The sequence below is a fragment of the Pyrgilauda ruficollis genome, unplaced genomic scaffold (assembly GCF_017590135.1).
Source record: "Pyrgilauda ruficollis isolate IOZ18807 unplaced genomic scaffold, ASM1759013v1 scaffold6, whole genome shotgun sequence".
Classification (NCBI taxonomy): domain Eukaryota; kingdom Metazoa; phylum Chordata; class Aves; order Passeriformes; family Passeridae; genus Pyrgilauda; species Pyrgilauda ruficollis.
The window spans coordinates 706,456-725,460 of NW_024527710.1; the positions used below are offsets into that span (position 1 = coordinate 706,456).

A 19,005-nucleotide genomic window follows, 5' to 3' on the forward strand; every position below is an offset into this window, starting at 1 on the left:
GGCCGCTCCGCCACCCCCGCCGGCGGCCACCGCCCGTCGGGCGGCCGAGCCGCCCCGGCCCCCGCCCCGGTGGCGCTTCTTCCTCTCCTGTTGCTCCTTTGTGACCCCACGCACTTCTTGCCCGCTCCCCCTTCCACCGCACGGCCAGGCAGCGCCGGGTGCTTTCCCGAGGCACCGGGACGGACACTGGGGCGGGATCAACCCCCTGCCTCCTCAGCCCCGCTCCCGGCACGGAGCTGTGCACCCCCAGGAGCCGGCCAGGACTCCAGCCAAACAGTGGATTTAGGAATCTGGGATAACCGGTAAATATGGCAACGCACGTAACCGTTGTTATGCTCTAAAGATTTCAGTATGAGGCAGGCACCTAGACAGCTCTTTCTGAGACATATGCAAGTTTGTTTTTATAAAATCGATGTAATTCTTTCAGCATTTAAAGTAGTTCTTTGAAGTGAGCTCCCTGAACACAAGGTTTGTTTGTGAAGAGCTGGCAGGTGTCTCACTGCACACACACAGACACCGGGAGCTGCTTCCCTTCCCCAGCATACCTGATCTCTGTGCTCCATGCAAGACCCTCCTTCAGCTTTCTCTGGCAAACTTCAGGATGATGCTCTCTGTGGAAACTGTTAAAAACAAAAACATATGCACCTTTGTGGTGATCTGGTTTGGATATTTTGTTTTGAAAGCTTTTTAAAGCCTGTTTTAACAAAGGTCTCTGCCCATGGGCACCCGATAAAATACAATGCAATATGAAGGCTGGTGTTGTCCATCTAACCTTGTCACCTGTTCAGTTACCAGTTTGTTGTATTTCTCTTAAATATATTATTGCAGAAGTATGATTTCACAGCCTCTGCCAGATACAAAATAACAGATTCTGTGTGGCATTTGGAAAGGAGACAGCTCCTCACACCGAAACTGTGGTGGTGAGTGCTGCAGGCCCATTCCTCCCTCTTACAATCCTCGTATTTCCTTCTCTGTTGCTTGACTTCCTCCTTCCTCTTTTCCAACGCACTTGCTGTTGTTCTCATGGTGATGATACTTAGTGCTGTGTTTGCCTTCTGGCACAAACGTCTGCAAGAAGGCAGTTGTTTTCTGAATCCGTAGGCATCCACAAGCTGTATCACCTAAGTTGTGCTGTCTGGAGAAGAATGGACCATGGGAATGTGAGGAAACTTTGTCACAACAAGAGTTTGTTGCATTGGGTGACACAAATTTAGAGCTCTCATGAGGATAGTTTAATGATGGGATAATAACAAGGAAAAGACGCACATGATAGGTAATAATATAAAAGGCCCTTTGGCCATATTTTATAATGGCCTACACACTTTGCTTGGTTTACCTGCTGAGTTTAAGTTTCCGCAGAAAATGCTTTAAGAGAAAGGGAATAATTTAATTTTTTCCCCAAGACTAAGACCTGTTAGGTATCTGTGATACAATGATGTATCTAAAAATACAATATTTTGTTTCCTGGCTTAAACAATCTCCATAATCACAGAAGAGATACTTGTTAAGGTCAGGATTTGAGAAACACAAAGAATGAAGCCTCAAAAGGATTCTTTTTTTTTTTTAATTGACATCCAGAAAATGTATGAACATCTTGAAAACAGCCTTAGCCACTTGCAAGCACCTGTGGGAAAGTAAAATAAGTTTCCTTGAGTCTGAGTTTTCAGAAAGCTTCTTCCTTCATACTGGAGACAGTGTTCCTCTGATTGATGGCACCAGAAAGATGCAGAGGGCCAGCAAGGAGATATTGAACATATAAGATATGCAAGACTGATTTTATTAACATTGTGCACATATTTTGGAGAGTGAAGGAGCCACTACATCCTTGTTGTAATATCTCATCCTAATCACAGTGGCTGTGCTTTAGCTATGTGTGTAGCAAATGGAGAAGGAAAACTGCTTCGACCTCATCTATCCCAATACTGGAAAATATGCTGGTTCACTTCCAAAATAAAGTTCAACCAAGGGCCACCCGAGGGTAAGACCCTGTTCAACTACAAAATAATCCTTAGGCTGGAACCCACAGAAGAATGCATATTGCATCTCCCACCATGGCTAAAGGAACTCAAGACACCTGGTAAAGCTCATTATTGCGCCCATAAGCAAAAAAAAAAAAAAAAAATAATACTCTTAAAGAAAAAAAATCAGACAATGCCTCTGCCCTGTTTTTGGCTATGGAACACGTCAGTCTGGAATTAAAGCAATAACATTTTTCCAAATTCAATGTCCAAACTATCAGATAACTGGAACTTCTGGGCTTATTCCCATGTAAAATAGCATGCAAGTTAAATCTGAGATGCCTGTATTTTATATAGACCACGTTTAAAATGCAAACATGTATAAAAATGCTATGATGTACAAAACTCTAGACAGCTATCCTTATGCTATGCATCAATTCCAGAAAACACCTGGAAATCCCTTGGAAAGTTTGATGTAATTGCATCTGACTGTAAATCTTTGACTGTTTTAATATACTCAGGTGACCTAAATAGTATTACACAGAAAAAAAAAAAAAAAGAATTTAAAGTAATTAAGAAAGAGGTTTTTGTTTCATGATCAGTTTCTCTGAGAAATTACTGCTCTGAAAAGTCCTGTAGCCATAACCTTTGTATTTCCACCTTGTAAATACTCCATGGTAAATTGCAATGGAAGCTCGGCTTGGCTCAAGTTCTCCTGGCTCTGTGGCACTGCTTCTTGGTTAAGGAAATGGATTTCATTCTCACTTTCTGTCATTCAATGCTTTAATTTGCAGGTGATTTATATGTGTCCTCTGCTAGTTTAGTAGTGACTTTTCTTCAATGTGAATTTCTGTCATGCTCAAACAATTAATTTACGGACACAAGGGATATATTGCCAATTGTCCTTTAAAATGTCTTAACCAAGCACTCTTTCAAGAGGTGTAAATGAAGATGATGGAAAATCCTGTCAGCAATTCAAATGAGGCTTGCTTGAAAGTTGCTCCTTTGCTCTGGTGGTGTGCCAAGTAAGTTGTCTGAACATGGCCTGAAGCTTCCCTTCCTAGATTGGCTGGCATTGACATGTATTAGCTGGCTTCATGTGCTTTGGATGGGAGGTGAGAGCTCATTAAAGTACTGAATTTATGATGCAGCAGTGATACAGTAGTGCAGATCAGCCACGATGTTCACCTGCAATAGTTGCCTTTTCTTTTGCTATTTTCTCAGGGCTTCTGGAAACAAGGGCAAGTAGGAGTTAGTAATAGCGTGGATGAATTGTAGTCAGTTACACTGATGTGCTTGAAAAGTGCTATTTGGTGTATTATGGCCCAAATAAATCTGCCACTCAGTTTGTGGATTGCCCATGCAGAAATACATGTGGGACCTGCTTTTTGAAAGTAAAATTGTGGTGCCTCAAAATAACGCCCTGAGGCATGGGTTATTTGTGAAAATTGCTTGTAGAGGGTGTTCCTGAAGTTAGAGTTTGCTTTCAATGTTTTGACGTAAACCTTAATTCAAAATAGTTATAAACAGCTGTAGAGCTGCTTTGTGGAATTAGGTACCTACAGCAATATGAGTCTCCACCAAAACTGGGCAATCATTGTCCTCAAAACAGGTGTGTAAAAAAGTACAGGCAGCAAGGTGAAGCAGGGACATTATGACAAGGGGAGATGAAGAAGGCAGGACAGGGGCACTAACAGTTTGATCCTGAGAAACAACACTGAAAAAAATCTGAAAGCCAGAAGAGGCCTGGGATTATGATAAAAGTAACCATCTCAGATTCTTTGATTCTTTGTATGTGAGGAAATACAATTCTATGCTTTTCTTAATAAATAAAAACATGCACTTGTATTCTCAATTTCTTCCTTTAACAAAACATTCCATACACCAGCAAATTTTGTTTAAACTCTGAAATCGAAAAAGGTATGAGTTGCATCAGCAGTCTTGTGGAGACTGCATTCAAGAGCAGTGCAGGACTGACAAGCAGAGATAACATCTTAGCTAACCTCCAGATTCAGTCAGCCATAAGCACATTGTGAACCTTTTTTTCCTAACTACCAAGTTGATGCTATTTTTAAAAAAAACCCACATACAGATTATTTTCAAATGAAGACATTTAAGTGTAGCATTTCATTAAAGAAAAAAGTGACAACATATACTTTAGCTTTCTATTTAATCTTAAATCACATAACCAGATTATTGCAATATTCTTTAAAATCAGAAGTCCCTTTCTCAAATGGCAGCGAAAATAGCTTTTCTCGTGACTGTTTAACTTCTAAGAAAGCTACTTTTTTTTGCTCTTTTATGTCAATCCTTCCCATGCACTGTCATCATTTTACCAGGGTAATAGTCTATTTTCTTTCCTTCTCTTTCCCTTTCTTCAGTATCTTCTGTAATTTTCTTCAGTAAGGGAAAAGTTCTTGATTCTGCTGATCAGGGCTCAGCTCCTTGAGCAGGGTAAGTTTTGGGAGACAGTTGTAAACTAAGACTGAAGAAGTGATGGACAAATCCCATGTACTTAAATTTCTATTTAGAGTGAGTAGGCTTTTACGGTGCAGAGCACTGGACAAACTTTTTGTCTGTATTTACAGGTATTTGCATTTGAGTAAGGTTGTGTTAAAAAAGGGTAATATGAAAAAAAAATCGAAAATAGTTTGAAGGCTGGAGAAAAAACCTTTTTGGCTGAAGAGTTCAATCATAGTAACTTAAAAGTGACATCATTACAGAATAAGCACATTTATGCAGGTATTCAAAGCAATCTGTTACCATACATGGTGATCTAATGATCTCTTCTGGTGTGGAAAACACGACCTTACAGGAAAATAGCTCTGCTTGAAGAGCGTGGGCCACCTTGCCTGTTTATTGTCAAGGAGTTCAATATGTTAAGGGTCTCTGTGCAGTCTGCCCTACACCCAGTCTGGATGGATATTCATGAAAATAAAGAACTGGAAACAATCCCAAGAAAAAAAAGCCACATTTGTGGCTGCTTTCTTGCCTGAAGCTTTGGGTTTCTGAAGAGGCATAATAACCACTCCAGGGAGGTTAACTGTTTAGAGTTCAGGGAAAACTGTAGGATGTCTAACCTGCAACGCCACACATCAGGCTTGTCATCGGTTTAGAGCCAAGCTTTTGAGTTGTTGAGAAGGAAAGCAAACTGCCAGCTGGAAGGGGAGCTCAAGCCAATCAAGGGAGCTGTGTAGCACCTTAGACTTCACCATGCTCAACTTTTCCTCTTGTAAGACAGTGGTTTGAAATAATGAATAATAAAACTGTGCCTCTGCCAAAATTTTTCAGCATCCTTTAAATGTCTCTTTTTCTGTACTTCTGTGAGATTCACTCCTGCTTCCAAAGTTTTCCTGCTGCTCTAGAATTGAAAGCTGATGAAAAGCATAATTACTATTAATTACTAAGGAAACACAAAGGAAGGAAAAATAAATCTCATCCTTACTGGACGGAATCAGCTCTGATGGTTCAAGAGCCATGGCACACAGAACAAGAACGGAGCTGCTGTTATTGAAAAGCTTCACTTAAGACCAAAGATGCCTTGTGTTCAGGCTGTCTTCACCTGCTGTGTGGCAGTCTGAGGGCAGAATGAAAAACACAGCTATGCTTCAGGCAAGAGCTGCATCCCTCCTGATCTGTTCTGAAGCTGATGATGTGATGGAGGTGTAATGTTAGTCACAAAGCAACAAAGTGAGCATTAGCAACAGAGGAAAACTGTGAAAGGGAGAGCTTGAGAGACAAAGATGATGATTTGAAAAATAGTTTTATAAAACATTGTGCAAACTTTGCCTCATGCATGTTCCATATCCTCTGTGTTTTCTTGTGAATCCTTTGTCTGCCTTGCCTCTGTGCACCACAGTGCTGAGATAGCCAGTTCCTTCTCAGCCTGGAACCTCTGACACTGATTTTGATGTAATTTCATTAAACACTGTTCCTGTGATTCTCTATAAATTTTGCATCTTCCATTCTAAGGTTCAGTGAGATGGCTGTAGCAGTGTTGTCGCTGTGGAGACAGGAGCACCAAGGTTTGAACAGAGTTAGTAACCAGAAATATTGTGAAGATATGTGAGTAGTGCTGCTTCATATCTATGTTTGAATATTACTCCTTTGTCTTCTATTGCATTTCACCCATGGCCATCTACACATACTGGAATAGCTTCATTTCAGGAGTGTCCTTTTCCACAAAAATATCTCTTTCAACTAATCCTGTTTTATAAATGTTGTGATAAAATCTTGCAGGGTTTGAAATGTTCAGCCATATTAGCTCCTCCAGTGAGCATAATTGCTCCTCTTTCATTCAACAGAGCATCTCCCCTTACTCTAGATTACTTTTTCTCAGTTTGTAGCATTATTTCTCTAGGACAGATTAAATGAAAGAGCTGGTAGGTTGCAACATGGGAAAAAAATAGCCAGCCTCACTACTGCTTCTATCTGATTTCAACAAAGACATTTTATACCTTTCACTGGTAGCTAGTGGCTACTAGCTTTTTTTTTTTTTTTTTTTTTTTTTTTTTTTAATGGTAATTAAATCAAGGCAGTAGAACTCTATTGTGTAAACAATAGAGAAAAATAGAAACATAAAAAATATTCATTGTATAGAAAGAGTAAATATAAGCTCTCTGAATTTCACAGCAGATATCTTGCTTGGCTCTTTGTTGTTTAATGTAACTGTTATGTACATATGAATAGGATTAGGACAGTCACATGCAGATTTAACAAATGATGGCTCTGAACTGAATTAAAGGCATGAATTAATTTTCTTTTATCTCATGCATCATTAAATATTGCTGTCTACTGATTATCTATATAATACCTGTCACCTGATAGCAACCACGGTCGTTATGGTAATGTCAAGATTATAATTATAGTCCCTTCTGCAATGTAGTCATACTATGCTAAAAAAATCCTTGAGATGATAGTGTCCCATGCTTGGTATCAGCCCAAACACAAATACATTTTGAGACTGTTGAGGGGAAGATATTCTGTTACTAAGTTATGAGCATGCAAGAATTATGTACTTACATTTACATACATGTGTATTTAATTAGAAAATATGTAGCCTTTTCAACTGTGGCTTTATTTCATTTGAGATAGACAAAACTTGTCAGAACTTCATATCCCTTGATGAGCATCCCTTTGGCTGAGTTTGGGAATTTAGGAATATTTTAAAAATGGAGTTATTGCTCAGAGAAATCTTCTTTGTTTTGCAGCATGTGTCAGAATGGTAGATAAGCCCATACCCTTTTGTAGCAGAGCACGTGGTGCCCCAGGTGTTCTGGCTGCTCCTCCCAAGGTCTCTGTCATGTCAGGAGCTGGTGAGCCCTAGTGCCCAGAAGCTGATCTGGAGATCAGGAGACGTACATTTACAGGACTCCACAAGGTTGTGGGTGGCAGAGAGAGTGTGGCTTCCCAGAAGATAGAACAGGTCTGATTTTTGTAGAATGTGGGGCACAGCTCTGAGAAAAAAAATTAAGTCATTATCTGGTAGCTTATGCAAATTTTATTAATTCAGTTGACCTATTTTCTTTTAGATTTCAGAGACAATTTTCATTTAATTATAAAAAAAAAAAGTATTGTCTCATAAGTATACAAACGTATAAACAATCTCTTCCCAAGTGTAAAAAAGGTTCTAGGAAAAGCATATTGAGGAATCTGTGTGAATGCAACTTGTGGAGCAAATAATTCAGAATAAAAACCCACTACATGTAAAACTAATAGTATTGTAGCCATTATCTCATTTAGTGCCATCTAACACTATAAATATTACGTTAACCTAATGAATAAAGTAGCTGATTATGTGTTATTCTTATCTGTAATCTGAAATCAATTTTGATCAACTTAATCAGGGTTGAATGGCCCATACAAGTTTATATCTGTAAATGAGATACCTATAGAAATAATGAAGTGTTCTTTTATTTCTTATTCTCATCACTTACACAGTACTATATTGAAATACTGTTTTCTATTACTTGATTTTGGGAACAAAGTTGGTGAACTGTTGTCATATAAATATTTGGTAATATTTTTATATCAATATTTGGTTTCAAACAGAAACCAAATGTTTCTGTTTATGTGCCAGCCATTCTTGGGCTGGCATAGGTACCTGTTGTATAAATAGTTTTATTCAGATAGTCTATGGACAGGCTTTTGGCAAGAATGTCCATAATAACATTCAGTAATGCCAAGGTTGTCTGTAACTGTTAACCAAGGGTGTCTGATGCTGGTAGAAGCTGTCACAGTGCAGACAGCTGTGTCTGTCAGCTCTTTGGGAACAAGAAGGCAGCTGAGCTACAGCTGCTCTTTTACAGCGGCCAGCCAACGATCTGAGTTGTTCTCCATCATACAAGGCCATTGCAAAAGGCCCCAACTCCTGCATCTCTCTAAGAGCTGCACATTTATGCCACCTTTACACTCAGTAGCCCATTTATCCTCATCTCTTCGCAGACCTAAGGTGGTCTATGTGGAAAGGAATAAGACCAATGGAATCTCAGTTAATTTGTTATTTATTTAGGGATTAAGGCCTTAATATATCCTGATCATTTAAGAAGTTTGGTTGATTAGTAGGATTTCATGGAAAATCTTTATCTTGACATTCATTCTGAAATTACTGTGTGAAGATTCAGCTGTTTTCCTCTTAGGTATTAACAGCATTAAACACTTGGCATTCCAGTAGTAAGAAGTTCATGTAATGGTGCCACTGGAGGAACAAACCATGCTCATGGGACACAGCAGGAAATATCTATCCCTCCTGGTAGTAATGAGCACAGCAGTCTATCAGAAAGAAAGATTAAGCAAACTAGATTGGATCTTGTGTAGTCCAGCAGAAACTGCCAAGGATATGAGTCAGACCCAGACCTGGAAGAGACTTTTTCTGTTCTACCACTGCAGCTCTTGTTCTGAAATTATACCCTCATTAAAGGGACTGGATTTGTTTTATGCTTGCATAGAGTTACGTCCTACATATATTGCAAAGGCAAATGAAACCCAGGCATCTTTGGGTGGATCTCAGTTTCCATGTGTGTGCAAGGAAGTCCATTACTCTCCCACCACATCATGTGAAGAGAAAGATACTTTTTCTGGCCTTTTTCCTTTCTAGGCATCTCAAGCAATGTTCCAAGTCTCTTCAAATTTTGCTCCTTTGAAAGCAGAGATTTTTCTGTAAGAAACAAATGCCTTCAGCAATGTGCAAGGATTTAGCCACATTGTCTTTGCTGTCCTGGAAGTGTGTATTAGTATTGGTATGGTGCCAGAGCTTTTCCAAAGGCATTGGTAGCTTGCCTAGAGCATCAGTAAAGATCTTGATTTTCCCATTTTGAAGGGAAGCAATAAGACCTATTCCAAAGGAAAACACATGCTTTTGTCTCACTTTTGGATTATCAAAGAGGGATCTATTGTCAGCCTCCCATACTTCAGCTGTATGTCTAGATAAATAGCCAACTAATTTGACAGTTCTATTAATGATTGCTCCCTGGCCCTTCTTTTGCTTCTTCACTCAACTGTGTTCCACACGTGGAATTACAGAGGTCAGGAAAAGAGAAGCTAGATGGCACTATGGTCCAAAGGGATCATGTGCTGCTGGTGAGCAGGGTGAAGCTGTGTGAGTTACCTGGTCTAAAAAGCCTCTAGAATTCAATAAATATCAGCAAAAACAGGGTCAGAATTTTTGGAGTGGAATTAGGGAGAGAACAGGCTCATACAATTACTTACCTTTTGTGTTTTGTAACACAAACAGACTTAAGCATATAAACATGAAAAAGAAAGCAGATGTAAAATGGCTTTAAGATTGCCTACACAGATAAAGCTGTGAGAAATAGTTTATGCATCATTGCCTTAACATAACTTAAACATATTTGTCATTTTTAAACATATGCTCAGATATTTCTGTTTATATACATTATTATTTATTTACATGTGTGCGATTACAGAAAATCAACACACTCATCTGATTTGGTCCAGCAACCTAGAGGGGAAAAATAATCTACCCTGAAGCACTCATTAAGCCTTCCTTTAATAGTAGAGGTAAAGGGGCATACACTACCAAAGTATACATTTCATTCAAGCAAATATCTGGGGTAGATAATTATTGTGAGACACTCATTATTTTGCCTTTATATGCATATATATATATATTCACTATGATATGTCAGTTTCTATAATCTCTATTTTTTACTATTTTTTAGTTAACAAATATATGTAATTCATCAGTTTGAAATGGAAGTCAGACAAGAATATATTAACATAGTTTTTATTAAAATTACAAGGCAAACTAAAGCCTTTACCTAACCAGTAATTACTATTTAAGAGCACAAGTAGGCAGTTTAAGTTTAAGGACTCCTTAGAAAAATGTCAAAGTTATTAAAACACAAAACAAATAAACAAAAACATCTGGAAGCTCTGGAAGTCTGCACAAGTAGACAGTTTAAGCTTAAGAATTGCTTAGGAGAATGTCAAAGTTGTTAAAACACAAAACAAATGAACAAAAACATCTGGGAGCTTTGGAAGTCTGGGGAGGTCTTAATTTATAATTACTTTAAAGTCTCAACATTTGAAAGTAAATAGAACCCTGTCAGAGAAACAACGTTCATCTGTAGTAAAGCCAGCCTTTAGGCTTTTTCATTTGTATCTTTTGCTTATGCAGTAAAGGGGTCTGCACTGCAGCATGCCATGTTTGAACAAAGGTCTTTTGCTAAAGAAATAGTTTAGAAAAAATAAATTAGAAAAAAAAATTTTTGGAGGAGTTCAATAGTTGAGGTGAGGTAGTGCTGTACAAATTACACAAATGTGCATCTGTCACGAAAGAGATGCAAAAAAATAACTGATTTAGTAGGATTTTATCGTGGCAGAAGGTAGCAAAAAAATACCATGTTGTTCCTTCAGAGTTCAGTATATCATTAATGTGACAGGAGGAGGTATGGATGAGCATGAATATAATTTGGAAATGCTGGGAAAGCTTCAAGGTTAGTAGTTGCTAGGAAAACACTTGCAGAACTTCTGCAAATCCAGCAAAAAAAAAAGGATGAGCAAGATGACTTTAAAAGCTTAATATAATTACAGAATTTTGATGCTCACAAATTTGCAAGATGGCATGTAAAGGTCAATGAGGCAATTTGATAGAACTGCAGGCCTACAAGGACAATGTTAAGGAACAAGCAGGAAAACAAACAGAGCAAAGAAGTTGGAACAAAGAGGAGAAAATGGGATCGGAAGGAATGGGAGAGTAAGACATCTCCTTGAAGTGAGAATGAGATAATGGACATAGTCAACACTGTCAAGAAAACAGGAAGTTTATCGAAGAAGCTTCAGGAGAGGCTAGAGGAGAAGGAATCATCTGTGGACACAAGGCACAGTGGAGGAAGTTCAAAAGTCTGTAGAAATTGTGCAGAGAGGTATGTGCATATTAATTTGAGAAGTGGGATTGCAAATTTGAAGAATCTAGTAGAAGACTACTAGAAAAACCTGTAGTAGCAAAACAAATGTCCTTTAGGTTAGCAAATAGCAAAAAACTAGTCACTTTTAACATGTCAATCTGTTTAAAAATAAGAAAAAAAAGAAATAATTTAACAGCAATTTTTTTTACATCTTCCTTCCATTTCAAGATACAATGAAATTGCCAGCTCCTGCTTTATTGTGTATTTGGTGATTCCAGAGTCCTTTTTAACTCCTGTACTTAGTAACAGTATATTAGAAGGATGTATTTGAAGTTTAAATGGGAAAAATGATGCTTCCCAAGAGATGGAAAACATAAGGGGCCTCCATCAACAAAATGGTGAAGAGGTGGGATTTAGGAATAAAATTCAGAGGAAATTATATACCAAGTCTTTTCCTTCTGTCGGCAACATGTGAAAAATTATAATTTCTGTTAACACCTTTTAGAGACAACAGCTACTTGCTGCTCTGCCCATTTGCATTGAAAAGAGGTGCATACAGAGATGCTGTAGATTACCCAGGAACGGGAGCACCATCCAGTGAGTGCTACCATTCCTCCAGCTTGTGTTCAGACATGGCAGATCATGAGCCTTGTCCTTAGTTAACCATAGATTTCTCCTGCTTCATTAAAAACTGGCCTTAATTTATAATGTCTTTAGGAATCACACATTTTTTCCTTAGTGGGGACTGTATCATGCAGTTTGCCACTTGGTTTTGGATTTTGGAGAACTGGCTGCAGGTTTTGGCATTCAAAATCCTACGAAATACAGGAGGGCTGATATAGCACTTGTACAGCTGGGAGTTTTGCTTTGTGCTGCTTCAGCAACAAGGAGCAGGACTGTCTGACCTGGCAACGTTTCTGTCCTTTTCTTTTTTTTCTTTTTGCCATTCAAGTGCTTTCCCCCTAGAATTCAAGGAAACTCATATTTTGTTTTTTCTGATGATATGTCAAATCCTTTTAAAGTAGTGTGGATGTTGGCTGAACCTTCTGCAGGTTCAGTCTATAGTGGCTAAACTGAATGGAGCCAAGGAGTTCTCTGTTATAAGTCAAGGGTCATGTTGTATATGGAGCAAAATACATCTATAGTGACAGGAAGCAGAGTTTTCCCTATGTTTTAAATAAACAATAGCAGGACCAAATTCTAGTTATTGGTGATAGGAAGATCTTTTTGTTCTGTGAGATTTCTGTTTCCTGTGACACTCTATAAGGTACATCTCCTTCATGTTTGCTGGCATTATTTGTGTTTTCTAAATGTGTGATACAGCACATTCTTAAAAATAACTGTCAACTTTGTATTTGTTTTCAAGAAAGTGCTGATACTAAATAAAGTACTAATTTTGGATTGCAGCAACAGACATTAAAGAGGCACACTCAGCAAGAAATCCATCATGACTGGTTTTGAATTTAGTGTCATAGGTTAACTGAAGATAGCATGAGTTGATAAATTTAATGTCCTTTGAATCTGTGAATGTGTTTAAAAAGATGTTCTCAGCATTAATATTTTTAAGCTGCTTATCACACATTGAAACTGCTTATTTTACTTCACTATCTTTGTATGAATATATTCACAAGATGGTTCATCAAAGCAGTGTATTTTGAACGCCATATGTTTATAAAATACTAAAAGTACCAGGATAGTTAAATTTTGGCTGGTGACTGTTCACAGGAAGTCCAAGCAGGGTCTATGAAATAGGCCTAGAGCCTTGTGAGTCTTCTAGCAGAAGACAGTACATGAAAGCATTAACATTTCTTGAAGTTGTTAATTGCTCTGAATAAATCAACAATTAATTATTACAATAAAGATAATTTCTTGGAAATACCAGGAGTGCATTAGAAATACACAGCATTCTAATGGGATGTTGAATAGGCTCTTTATTGACATGGCATTTTACAGTGTACTGATTTGAAGAACAGATCAGAATTTCAGATGATTATTTTGAATACGTTTATACTGCAATAGTCACTTGAAAATCACTCTTCTGCCATAAAAATTAGTTTCTGGTAAATTAATTTGTTTAACATCCTTGGAAGGTGCCAAATTAGTTATGTTTACTTCAATCATCTGTAAATATACGCTGTTGTATTCCGTTGCAATTACATGACAAATTCGCAGTGCTGGCTCAGTGTTTCGGAGACGCCCGAAGCTACTTGCCCTGATTCCAGTACAGAGTGTATCAGGCTGCCTGCTGAGGAGGGCAGCTGGAGCACAGAGTGAAAGCTGAGCCTGAAAGACCATTTTTCTCCTTGCCTCAGTTTGGGATTCAAACCCAAACCTGCGACTGCATTTGCAGTTAAGGGACAGCTTGTGGAAATGCACACATCCTCCTTTTCATCTGCTGTTGCAACTGTTAATATTGCTGTAATAGTTGATGTGGGGTGATGACATGTGCCTGCCCAAGGACTGAGTGCAGCTTTCCTGAAGTTCCTCACCCACGAGCCACAACCTTCCTTCCAGGGCCCACGGGGTAGGGGAAGGACAGAGATTCTTGCTTGCCCCTCACTCTTTTTTTTTTTTGCTTTTCTTCTCTCTGCATTCTCTCTGAGTGTAAGGTTTGACCAGTACTGAAGTTCTAAGCGGCAGTATTTTTATTAGCAGCAGGAATGTCTACAAGCCGCTTGCTCCAGCACAGGTGAGGACTAAAGAAGAAGAGAGCGTTCATAAGCAGTGTAACAAGCCAGAGGAAAGAGCCTCGCCTCCCTGTGCCTGGTCTGGCTGCAGCATTTGCTTGAAGCAGGAGTTAATTTGACCACGTACATTCCTTTCCTTTTTCCTTCAGTTCTAGTCTAGTCTTGCAAAATAGAAGTTATTCCAATATAAATTAAAGAAGGGACTAACATCTAACAGAGATTAAGTTTTTGCTGAGAAAGAATAGTTATAAGCAGGAAATTCTGGAACCATAAGGGCCCCTATATATCCTCATAAAATATCCAGAATGCAATAAGATTTTTCCATATTCATTAACATTGAACCCCTTCCATGACTATGATATTAATTTTATATAAAACATTTTTAAGTAATAATGGATGTGAAGGGGATTTCCGTTTCCTCCTTTTTACCAAGGGTATTTCCACAGATTTCAAACACTCATTAAACAATGTCTGCTCTAGTACATCTGTACAAAATATGTTCAGATGTGATTGCTGAACAGATGTGATTGCTGTAGTAAAAGTTTGTTAGAGATTTTTTACACAAAACCTGTGAGCCTCTGGGTTCATTGCTGAATGATCTGCCAACTACAAGGATGATTTCTTGCATTTTTGTACCTTCATTTGCAATTCTTATTTAATGACAGTAAGGATTCTTTTAGCAAAACATTTAAGCATATGTGAGGCTTCTTTTACGTAGTTAACTGGAACTAATCCCCTCTAATGATGTTATGTATATATTTCAGTATTTTGCACAACTAATAATCAGAAATACATACCTGTGAAGTAACATCTAATTTATTTTTCAGTTTTGAGATTTGTGATGTTCTGAGAGCCTGCACTGTACTTAGTATCAAGAGTATTTTTAAAATCCTATCTTGTTTTGTTTCGTTTCACAAATACTACGTTGTCTCCATTTTTTTCTTTTTCTTTTCCTTTATTCTCCTGGAGTAGGTTTCATTTTCGATATAACAGAATTTTTTTTCTGAGTACTAAGTAGGTGGGGACATTCCAAGAGATAACTAAAAGAATGAATAGTAGGAAATCTTAATTAATTGTACTGATTTTGTACAAATTAAGTAACTGAGTGACACAGCAGGAACTAGGTGGGAAAAGAACAATAGTGTTAGCACACAATACGAAGTGTTTGGAACAAGCAAGGAGTTTGAGAATTTAGCTAGTATTGGAAATTATAGGACATGCAAAGAGGTTAAATGCCTGCAAATATGCCTGCTATAAAATATCTTTCAGTTCTGCTAGTTTTAATTATCAGGGCATCTGCAGACTACATTCAGTAGTTCCTGGAAGCATTAATGGCTTGTGAAAATGTAGTCACTTAAGTGATCTTGCTAACTTTTTCCAGGTGCTGGTGAGGAAATGTTTGCAAAGGCATAAGAGAGGTGTTCAGCATACTGAATGAGACATTGGCTGTAATTCAAAGTGTAAGAAACTGACTTTTGGAAAGGCATATTGGAAGGGAAATGAGAACATTTATCATGTGATTTTGAGAGGACTGGAAAAAGTCCCAAGAGCAATTATGGTGATAGGAAATATGAGACCTGTCAGTGTAGAAGTGAGTCTTTATAGAAAATAAAAGCAGTTTTGAAGTTACCCTCTGATTGACTGGGAAGACAAAAATAAATATGCAAAGGAAAGGTGGGTGTGCCGAAGCTAGTATATGAAGCTGCAGGTGATTTCATAATTAAGAAGAACTGACCTACTGAAAGTAAGATGAAAAACTAATTACCAGAAAGAAGAATTTCAAAATAACTCCTAATTTACTGATAGCTGAAAAGAAGTTGAAAGAGGAGAGGGCAGGTACTTAAGAGATGATAGTGCTAGAAAGGTTCAGAAGTTTTATATACCTGATGTGACTTTAAATGCTAGCACTTGTAATTGTTCTACCACGGTGAACAAAACACAGTCAGTGTTTTGTATTTTACATATTTGTAAAGACAGAATGTCAGAACAAGTTACCTTATTCAGCTCATTGTCTTCATCATTCTAGGTTATTGTTGTTTACATGGACAAAAGTGCCCAACAGTTGCAGAGAACCAGAGGATGCTGGGCCCATAATAACCTAGAAGGAAGTATAGACATGTGATAGTGAAGGAGGAAATATTTTAAGTTCCTTTGAGTCTGAGAACAATTTTGTCTATCTGGAGATCTAGATGCTTGTGAGAGCATTGTGCAGAGTGCTTTGCACAGCTGGGCTTCCCCAGTTTTGACCTCACCAAAGTAACTTGGGACATTTGCCATTGCAGTACTGCAAAACTTCTTGGCAGAAAGGAAACTTCCCAATGGTTCCCAATGGCATTTCTCTTTGGAGTTATCTTCTCATAAGGTACAGGGTTTTTACATTTGTGCTCATTAGATATTTATACTGTGACTTCCTATTCTGCACTGCATCAATGGAGACCACTGACATACTTGGAAGGCATTGCACAACATCAGACTGTCCAAAAGGAGAAGAGCAAAAGGAAATTATTGTACATAAAATCATGTATGTTGTAAACATGTTAAAAGGCAGGCTTGTATTTTTGTCATTGTATAACATATCCTATTGTTCATGGGACATCTAGCTGGCAATGACTGGTACCACAACTAGTTGCAGCAGAAGAGTCTCATGTGAGCAAAATTTTGCTTCATAGCATAGGCTCATCTGAGTTTGAACATGGAGATAATAGTAATCACAGAATCATTAAGGTTGGAAAATACCTCCAAGATGAAATCTAACCTTTGAATATTCTGATGCTTTTGAAAGAGCATATACTTTTGTGTATTTATTGTAATCTTTTTATGGTAAAAAAATATAAAGTTATCTGATATTAAACAGGCCAAATTTCAGTACTTTTTCCCTGTTGTAACTACAAGTGTTACATCACACAAAATTGCCCACAGTTGGGAATCACTGTTGAATCTAAATTCTGCATGAGGTTTTTCTCTCCACAGTCCAACTGTTGGAGCCCAGAGGATCCTGTGCTGTGGAGGGGCTCACAGCAGGCACTGCTGGCTGCTTGGGTTTGGGCACCTGGGTTCTCCACAGGTGCTGGGCTGTTATCTGTGAGTCTCTGCTCATCCAATCTTCATTAATCTCAAATTTATTGTTTTATAAGATGGCCTGTAGCAGAAGAGTTCTTTTTCAGGCCCATTTCTAAAAAATAAGTGCTTTCTTTTTGTAACCAAAGGACTCCACAGGTGTGCTGTTCCAGTCACAGTCTCGGCTCAGGGGTGTCATTTCCCTTGAGCTGTCTGGAATTTAGGTTCACTTATAGCAAACATAGGAAAAGTATAGCAAAACATAGGAACTGCTGTCAAGGGAAATTGCTGTGAGGATCTTGGTCTTGCTTGGTGTTCTTTCCCTGTAGAAGTGGTTGTAGGAGTAGGAAATGGGACAAAATGGGTGTTACTTCTCATGTAAAAAAAGTTTAGAAGCTGGATATGGCCTGGAGCTGGTTTTTTCTGTAGCTCTGTTATTATGTCTTCTTTTTTTAGTCTGTAATCTCAAAGCATTTCCTCACAATCATGAGAACATTACAGCAATTCCTATTAGTAACAGGATTTAAAAACCTTCTCCTCCCTTGAAGCTTATTCAGAGGATAATAGATGTACTGAATTCAATTTGTGTGTTTATATTGTACCTAGGCCAACATACTTGATGTAGATCACCAAAACATGCAAGACAACTGCCACTGATTAATTTATTGGTGTTTTCTACCCACATCTCTGGAGCACCTCAACTCTATTAACTTTGATTGCCTAAGTTAAGCACCTGAATTTTCAGAGTAATGAACATTCCTTACTACTTTAATTAGGCAAATGACAGTGTTCAGTAACTTTAATTGTGGCTAAATGAGACAAAGTGCAGGTACAAAGAGTCTCCTTTATAGTCCAACCCCTCACTTGTTACCACAATCTATTTATCTCTTCTCATGTAGAAACAGAAGGTTTCCTGGGGGGAAAAAACGTATGTGGGAGCATACAAACATACGAACTTCAATTATCTTCTTTACCATTTTATAGCATGTGGATTTGCAACCTTCATAGCAATTTTAAATAAAATATCTCATTGCATAAATTCCTTCGTAGCATGTCATACTGACAGAGTCTGTGGGAATGCAGCTCCAGCAGACCAGCCATGCTGTTGAGTTGCAATGTAGGTGCATTTAGGATTATCCTGGGCACGTGCAAGCAAGAGCTGAGACAGGTTTATTTGCTCTGAAGGATTGATGGAGGGTGTGTATGGTATATACACCATACTTGGATAATAATTCCATTTGGAAATAACTGAAGTTTTTGGTAAAAAAAATAATTAAATATAAAACTTCACAGAGTTGTGAGTGTTTTAAGGAACATCTTAAAATAAGGAATGTCAACTATATGCTTTTGGATGCAGGATATTAAAAATTATTTTGTAAGGGTAGCATTTATACCATGACATCTACTGGGGACTTTGCTACGACCAGTCTGTTTTTCATGAAATTTGCGCAAATACTGGTGAAATAATTTTAAACTCCGATATGGTTGAATGAGCAAGAACTGTAAAACAGATTTTCAGCTGTATTTGTAAAATATGGATGTACACAGGCATGTGTGTAGTAAGTGTGTAGAGTAAATGGTCATGATTCAAAGTTTAACATATTGAAAAAAATTAAAAATACCAAAAGGGACATCAAGTATTTTCAGATTTTATCTAGGACATGATTCTGTAGTGATTTTTAAGGATGTTGGTAGTATGGAAAATTCACACAATCAAGTGGTGTTAAGAGTGCAGACAATTTCAAAATAATCTAAATTGCCAGAAGTTATCTCAAAGCCAAAAAGTCTTTATAGGAAAAATACAGTAATTCCCATCCATGTTCTTCATCTCATGAACTGTAGAGATAATGAGTGAGGACTGGTGAGGCTTTGTATTTTCTGATTTTTTTTTTTTTTTTTTTTTTTTTTTTTTTTTTTTTTTTTTTTTTTTTTTTT

At 37.9% G+C, this 19,005-nt stretch overlaps 1 protein-coding gene across 1 annotated transcript in view; it reads left to right on the forward strand.

Annotated features, from left to right (window-relative positions):
- Positions 1 to 19,005, forward strand: part of GPR88 (G protein-coupled receptor 88) — a 30,132-nt gene that overhangs the window by 1,496 nt on the left and 9,631 nt on the right. The window lies entirely within an intron of this gene.